General features: G+C 44.1%; 1 pseudogene; it reads right to left on the bottom strand.

Moving 5' to 3' along the window:
* On the bottom strand, positions 1-92 carry LOC133050688 (U6 spliceosomal RNA; annotated as a pseudogene).
* Positions 93-8,302: the final 8,210 nt, after the last annotated feature.

The following is an 8,302-nucleotide window of genomic DNA, read 5'->3' as shown; positions in this document are numbered from 1 at the left end:
AAAAATATGGAACGCTTCACGAATTTGCAGGGGCCATGCTAATCTTCTCTGTATCATTCCAATTTTAGTATATGTGCTGCCAAAACGAGCACTGTAACATATGAATTTGAGAAATCACAAACATGTAGACCATAGCACCTCATCTGATAAGATCTAGTCCCTAAAAATGATGTGAAATTATGATTTGATTCTTGTCCAAACTGTCTGTCTGGATTTCTTAAAAACAAAGCATACTTGACTATTTCCTCAAAAGATTCATTCATCTATGCCCCATTATAGTTACAGAATTTTTACAGAATTACATCCATGAGACTTCTAATAGCTTAATCTATCATAGGAGGCTTTAAAACATTACAGGTAAAGCATATGCTTTGAAAATCATGCCATAGAATTTGTAAACAAATCCACACAAAACCCTTCTGTTGGCTCCTCTTACTGGTCCAATTTTGCTGAGGAACTAAATTTGAGAGACTTGCCCAAGATCACACAATCAATAAGTGGTAGAGCTGAAATGTGTATCCTAAGTCTCTCTGAGTCCAGGACCTATTTACCTTTGTCCAACACTGCTTTTTAAAGACCTGGATAATGCTAACATTCTTCCTTTTGAAATCTCACTTCCTTCTGGGTAGCAACTTAATCTGTGAAGAGGGAACCATAGTACAGACAAAAAAAAGTTCTTTGAAATCTTCAGTGTTTGTGGTGAGGAAGAGTCCTGTGGTATCGTCAGTGGGCGAGCACCTTTTGAAGGCTCTCTGTGCAGCAGTTCAGTAAGAAGTAGAGATGTTACTATTGGCTTGTGCAGGACAGAAATCCCACAGCTTGTACCCTTCCCTTCCCTTTTACTTCCTCTCCAAAGGACTGTTTATACTTGGTCAAGTTTAAGGATCTTTTATGAGCCCCTGGGTAGACATTGAGCTTTCCCAGATCTAGGTAAAGATTTAAAAAAAAAGTTATTTATTTTATTTGGCTGCACTGGGTCTTAGTTGTGGCATGTGGGGTCTAGTTCCTTGACCAGGGATTGAACCCAGGACCCCTTCATTGGGAGCACAGATTCTTAGCCATTGGACCACCAAGGAAGTCCCTCTAGAGACTAGGTAAAGATTTATGGGCAAGCAGAAGAGTTAATGTAGCTTGCGACTACTCCTTTTGGGGAAAAGTTTAATCATTTCTTTCTTTGAATCCCCTTCGTTCCCTCAAATGCTGGATAAAATGCATCTGCTTTCTAATCCTTGTCAGCAGAGGATCCGCTCTCTTTCACTGAACACAGAACCAAAAACAAATAAGAAAGAATAAAATGAAACCTAGGCAAGCTTCCCAGGCATCCTCAAGACCACTGTCTGTCTGGTTGCTGTCCTCATCCTCCTCTTGACAGGCGTTCCATCCCTTTCTCATTAGAGAGTGTCCAGATCTAAGACTTGGGTTTGACCTTTGGGAGAAGTAGGCGGGAGGAGTCTCTGGCTTGCTTTGGCATTCGACCAAGGACTTCCCTGGTGGCTCAGATGGTAAAGAATCTGCCTGCAATGCGGGGGACCTGGGTTTGATCCCTGGGTTGGGAAGGTCCCCAGTATTCTTGCCTGAAGAATCTGGTGGACAGAGGAGCCTGGAGGTCTATAGTTCATGGGGTTGCAAAGAGTCGGACATGACTGAACAGATCACAGACACACACACACACACACACACACACAAAACAGAGTCCTTCAGCATTCAACTCAGCTCAGTGACCTCTCTGTGTATTTGGGGAAAATCTCCAGGTAGTAATAAATTGTTATTTTCCTGTGCTTTGTTGTCTGCACATAGGTATCTTCCTTAGGGACATCATATGGAGATGGGTTCTTTGGCCAAATACCATCTTAATCACTGCCATTATGACGACTTATTCACCCTTGTGGAGCTGAAATCTAAATGGAGATTGAGCGAACAAGTACGGTGAGCCAATTATGTTACGATGTCAATCTTTTCGTGTCTTCTTAGGGATATTGATTGTTTCCCCCCTTGTTCACCAAGTTCTAGGCTTGGTGATAAAAGGGATGTTTTGATCTGCAGCAAACTTCCTGATTGGTTAGCAATAAACTTGACTGCCTCCCATAAGACTGCTGGGAACTACCTCTTGTCTCAATCAGAAATTCCACTATTTGGAGATGTGCGTGAACTGGGAAGGTTGTAAATATTTATGGATTACCTGCTGTACGCTCAACCCTATGTTAAACACTGGACATGTTAAATAACTTTGAACATCTTCATGTTCAACCCTCAAGACAATACTCTGATGTTCTTTTTCTCCCCCTAGTTGTGGTGAGTGGGGGCTACGTTTCGTTGTGGTGCACAGGCTTCTCATTGCGCTGGCTTCTCTTGTGGAGCACAGGCTCCAGGGCGTGTGGGCTCAGTGCTTGCAGCTCCCGGGCTCTTGAGCACAGGCGCAATAGTGGCTCATGGGCGTGGTTGCTCTTTGGCACGTGGGATCTCCTGGATCTGGGCTTGAACCTGTGTCTCCTGCATTGGCAGGTGGATTCATTACCACTGAATATTATTTTTTTGGGCTCCAAAATCTCACTGCAGATGGTGACTGCAGCCATGAAATTAAAAGACGCATACTCCTTGGAAGGAAAGTTATGACCAACCTAGATAGCATATTAAAAAGCAGAGACATTACTTTGCCAACAAAGGTCCATCTAGTCAAGGCTATGTATGGATGTGAGAGTTGGACTATAAAGAAAGCTGAGCGCCAAAGAATTGATGCTTTTGAACTGTGTTGTTGGAGAGGACTCTTGAGAGTCCCTTGGACTGCAAGGAGATCCAACCAGTCCATGCTAAAGGAGATCAGTCCTGGCTGTTCATTGGAAGGACTGATGTTGAAGCTGAAACTCCAACACTTTGGCCACCTGATGCGAAGAGTTGACTCATTGAAAAAGACCCTGATGCTGGGAGGGATTGGGGGCAGGAGGAGAAGGGGACGACAGAGGATGAGATGGCTGAATGGCATCAGTGACTCAATGGACATGAGTTTGGGTAAACTCTGGGAGTTGGTGATGGACAGGGAGGCCTGCCGTGCTGCGGTTAATGGGCTCTCAAAGAGTCAGACACAACTGAAAGAATGAACTGAACTGAATTGAACTGAGCCACCAGGGAAGTCCCAGCTGCTTGGTTTTGGCAGAGACACAAGGCAAATCTGGGGTCAGGAGGCCTGAGCAGGCCACCAGGAAGTGGGCAGGGTCCAGGGAAGTGTGGCGCTGGTTGTCTAGGACACTGGCCGCCTTTGGGCTGGAGGCACATCACAAAACCCCACTCCACTTCCCTCAGATGCTGCCCAGGTCTGCTGGAGCTAAGAGAGCTATGAGAAGGACCACTCCACGGCCTGATCGTGGGTCCTGGGCTGCCTTCCCTCATCAATATCTTGGCTGATGACTATTCACGTGGGGGCTATTTGCCTGGCTTTCTCAACCCATGCCAGAAAGCATGCTTTTGAAGTGGTTTGGAAAGCTCTGAAGGAGACGTGCTTCAGGTATTGGCGTAACTGCCAAAGAGAAAAAGATTCTGCTTTTCATCAGCTGCTTGCTCCAGTGGTCTGTGTCTCTCCGGCACCTACTGCTGATGGCCCTGTTGGGCAGGCGTACAGGTCGTGCAGCGGAGGGTGAATGGCAGCTCAGGGTTCTTCCGCCCCATCCCAGGCTGGGCGGCCAGCAGCCTTACGATGCCGGGATGCTCCAGTGCATGTAGGCTGGAGATCAGTGGCCACTCTTACAGTACGAGGTTGGACACTCTTTAGTTTCCCCAGACACGGGAATTGGCAGGGCTTGAGAAAGAATCACTGGCAGGAAGTTAATTTTCTTTTCCTGCTACCTTCCCCAGCTGTAAAACTAAAAGCTTTTTACCTAAATCATGTTTGGGATCTCCTGGGAGTTGGAGAGCAGTTCCTCCAGAGTTTTTCCCAATCAGAGTTCAGTCCTAGCAATCTGAGAGTTCCAATAGTCCATTTGAATTGGAAAAAAGCTGTTCTAATTGATGCTTCTCATAATCTCTCCCGCCCCCAGAAGGCTTCTGATTTTTGTATCTTTATGTTTTCCCCACTCCCCCTACCAAACCTCAGATTCCTGAGTGAAAGCCTTTCATTTTGAATTTCATCATCTCTCACTTAATTAGAACTTCATTCACCTATTGTGCTGGGTTCAATGTCATCCCTTCAAAATAAGGTTCCCCTGAGCTTTCTCTAACTATCTGATCCAGAGCTATGTAATTCTTAGGGCTTCCCTGGTGGCTCAATGGTGCAGACTCTGCCAGGAGACGTGGGTTCAATCCCTGGTTCAGAAAGATCCCCTGGAGGAGGAAATGGCAACCCACTCCAGTATTCTTTCCTGGGAAATCCCATGGACAGAGGAGACTGGTGGGACATAGTCCACGGGGTTGCAAAGAGTCAGACACGACTTAACAATTAAACAATAACCTTTTAAAAGGCCTTATCTCCAAATATTCACATTGTGAGGTTTTGGGGATAGGACTTCAACACATACATTTTGGATGAACACAGTTGAGACATAACAGTCATCAATAGCCTTCTTATTTTTCAGTCCAGTGGGATCTGAGGAATTTTCAGTATTAAACCTCTTCCTCTTTTCTTGGGGAGGGGGGCGGTGGGTGTGCTCCTTTGATTCTACACTTGGGTGATTTTCTTCCCCTCTCTTTGGCTCAGATCCTCCCCCTCCTCCCTGCCATCTCCTTTCCTTACCTCCAAACTCTAAGTGCTAGAATTCCTCGGGACTTCGTTCTGGGTCCTGTTCTCTTCTCACTTGATAAAGACTTTAAGATTTTAATAATTCCTATGCCTTAAATATCATTTGAACACGTATGACTCTCAAATGTAAATCTGTACTACAGACCTTTCTTGCTAAGTGCCAGAACACCAGGTCCAGCTGTTGTTGTTTCTTTTTGTTTTTTAAGCTTCCACTTGGATTTTCACAGTCATACCTAAAATCAGAACTCAGAAACCTTGAAATCTATCCCCAAATGTTATGCCTCTTCCTAAATCTGTTCCCTCCTGTTAGTTTGCTTCTTATCCAGCCTTCTTGTTCTTCATAGAAATAACCTTCATTTACCCACTTGCTTCTGCCAGAAATGAGGCGTAATCCTTGATGCTTCTTTCTCTCGTCACACCTCTGTAGGACCACTTGCAATCACGTCCTATTACTCTCCTTCAGAAACATGTCCTGATGGCAATCTCCTTCCACCCGCATGAGTACCTCTCACCCAGTGAGCAAACAGAACTCCTCCTTCCAACTGCGTGCCCCTCCAGCTCATTCTCTACAGAGCATCCAGGGAGATCCTTCAAAGATTTCAGTTAGATCTTACTTATTCTCTGTTTAAAGATCATTAACGGTTTCCCACCCACAAGATAATTCTGCTAGATTGCAAGCTCTAAGGCTGCTATATCCTTTTGGAAATAGATCTTGCCAAGATACTTTTCATTTGGTTTCATTTAGTAATTTTTTTTAAAATGTAAAGTGCTGCTACCTTATCATTGCCAATGAAATTCTGCTTACAGTTGTTAACATGAGTTTAAATTGACATGATGGGCAACTGTCTTTGGCATATATACATGACAGTCCTTTTGTAAGGCTTAATGAGTATCAGGTAAAGTTACAAGCAACAGCATATTTAATCCTAATAACACAAAGACTTCTGTATTACTATTCTATTTTTACAAACAAAAACCAAATATAGATTAAATAATTTGCCTGAATTGCAAAAAGAAAAAGAAAAAAGCTTGCTTTGTTTATTTCTGTTTCTCCAGAGCTTAGCCTGGTCTTTCCTGTGGCTCAGTGGTAAAGAAGCCACCTGCCAATACAGGAGATGCAGGAGACGTGGGTTTGATTCCTGAGTTGGGAAGATCCCCTGGAGGAGGAAATGGCAACCCACTTCAGTATTTTTGCCTGGAAAATTCCATGAACAGAGGAGCCTGGTGAGTTACAGTCCATGGGGTCCCCAAAAAGTCAGCTATAACTGGGCACAAGCAGACAGACAGAGACTAGCCCAGTGCCTTGTATTAATACCTAATAGGCACCTGACCCAGTGACCCAGCTCTCGTCTACCTTTTCAGCCTCATCTTTCATGCCAGTACTCACCTGTCTTGGTCACTGCTCTTCTTCAGATCTGTCGCTGGCCTGGTCCAGGCTGCCTGGGCTGTGGTGCACCCACTCTCCCTTTGGCTGGATTCTCTGGTGGCCTGGATACACTAAGTGGTGTCCGCGATCAGAAGCTTGGGCATCCTGGAAGCGTATTAGGACTCAGGCCCCACCCTAGACATAATGGAGCAGAATCCACACTTTACCAAAGTCCTCAGTGATTCACGTGCACGTGAAAGTGTGGCCTTAGCCTAAGCGTTAGTTATTAGAGAGACCTTCCCCAAATGACCAGTGTAAGTTTGCCCGAGTAGTGGATTCACTCATCGCATCTGTGACGCCCAGAAGGGAAAGGAAGTGAGATGCAGGGGAGGAAGGCAGGGGAGGTGAAGCCTGCCAATCAGAAGCTGTTAAACTTTTAACTAAGTCTGACCTTTCAAAAGTTTCGGATTTATGTCTGTGTCTCCTTTGCTGCCCTGCATGTGGGATTGTCGGTACCATCTTTCTAGATTCCATATATATGCATTAATATAAGGTATTTGTCTTTCTCTTCCTGACTTCACTCTGTGTAATAGACTCTAGGTTCCTCCACCTCTTTAGAACTGACTCACAAGTGTTCCTTTTCATAGCTGAGTAATATTCCATTGTATATGTACTACAACTTCCTTATCCATTCATCTGCCAATGGGCATCTAGGTTGCTTCCACGTCCTAGTTATTGTAAATAGTGCTGCAGTGAACATCGGGGTACAAGTGTCTTGTTCAATTTCTGGTTTCCTTGGAGTATATGCCCAGTAGTGGGATTGCTGGGTTGTGACTCAGTGGGAGAAGGAGAGGGTGGGATGGTTTGAGAGAATAGCATTGAAGCATATATATTACCATATGTAAAACAGATAACCAGTGTGCATTTGATGCATGAAGTAGGGCACCCAAAGCTGGTGTTCCGTGACAACCTGGAAGGATAGAGTGAGGAGGGAGGTGGGCGGCGGGTTTCAGGATGGAGGGGACACATGTATATCTATGGCCAATTCATGTTGATGTATTGCAAATACCATCACAGGATTGTAAAGTAATTATCCTCTAATTAAAATAAATAAGTTAATTTTAAACATCCACAATGGAAATTGAAATAAAAATTCAATGCAGAAAAAAGTTTTGGATTACACAGAGGAACCTGTGAAATCTGAGAACAGTATGAATTGATTTGAGCACATAGAAAGTTGCAAGAAGCTTTGTTTGCGTTAACCGAGTTTTGAGTCCACCCTGGAAACCTCTTGATGTAGTTGTTTTGTGTTGATTGCCACACTCTGACACCACGGGATAAATGCTCAGCAGTGAGTCACAGTCACTCTGGGTTTTCCAATATTTCACTGATCCGTGGCTGTGCATTGTAGAAAATCTGGCTGGGCACCTTTTCTTTAACGTGATTGGATTCCAGCTTTGGTGCAAGTCAATTGTTCAGTGTTTTGTTGCAAATACTTTAGACGTTACATCGCTGACCGACTGATTTGTGGTTCCTGGGGCCTTCTGTAGATTCTGTAAGAAGCCTCAAAATAACATTATTGCAGATCTCCAGCACGTTAGAAAGGGCATGCAATGAGCGTTCAACCAATGAACGAAGCCATGGTTTGTGACGGAGAGACGAATGAAAACACAGTAATTAAAACTAAACACCATCGTAACTTACCGCTGCAAACATTTCTATAGTGTCGTACATGTATACTTTACTTGTAAAATATTTTGTTGCTTCTATTGCCAAGTGTTTCAGGATTTTATGGTGCCAAAATGTTTATTAATTTAACTAGACAATTTGTTGGAGTTTTTCAACAAACTAAAAGTGTTGGCAGAGCTGTCATTTTAAAGTACAATCCCACGCAATCTTTCAGCATTACGGCTGCTCCTTGTATGTTTAAGAATAGGGCTCATGAATGTCCAATCGGAGAGGAAAGTGGGGGCAGGTGTAGTGCTATTTAAGGGTGATGGAGGACACACTTGGCATCTTTTGCATGATCTATAGGTAAAGCAAGCAGAAGTTATAATCAGCCCTCTGTCAAATCTACATAGTTTAAAACTTTGCAGAGCTTTTTTGGACATTGAGGGAGGAAGTTTAGTAGAAATCTAAGGGGATGGGAGGGACCAACATGTGTTGATTGCCTTCCATGCTGCGGCTGCTGGCTGCTAAGTCGCTTCAGT

This window comes from Dama dama, chromosome 32 (genome assembly GCF_033118175.1).
Source record: "Dama dama isolate Ldn47 chromosome 32, ASM3311817v1, whole genome shotgun sequence".
NCBI classification, from domain to species: domain Eukaryota; kingdom Metazoa; phylum Chordata; class Mammalia; order Artiodactyla; family Cervidae; genus Dama; species Dama dama.
The sequence above is the reverse complement of the archived record's forward strand: the minus strand, read 5'-3'. Positions and strand labels throughout refer to the sequence as shown.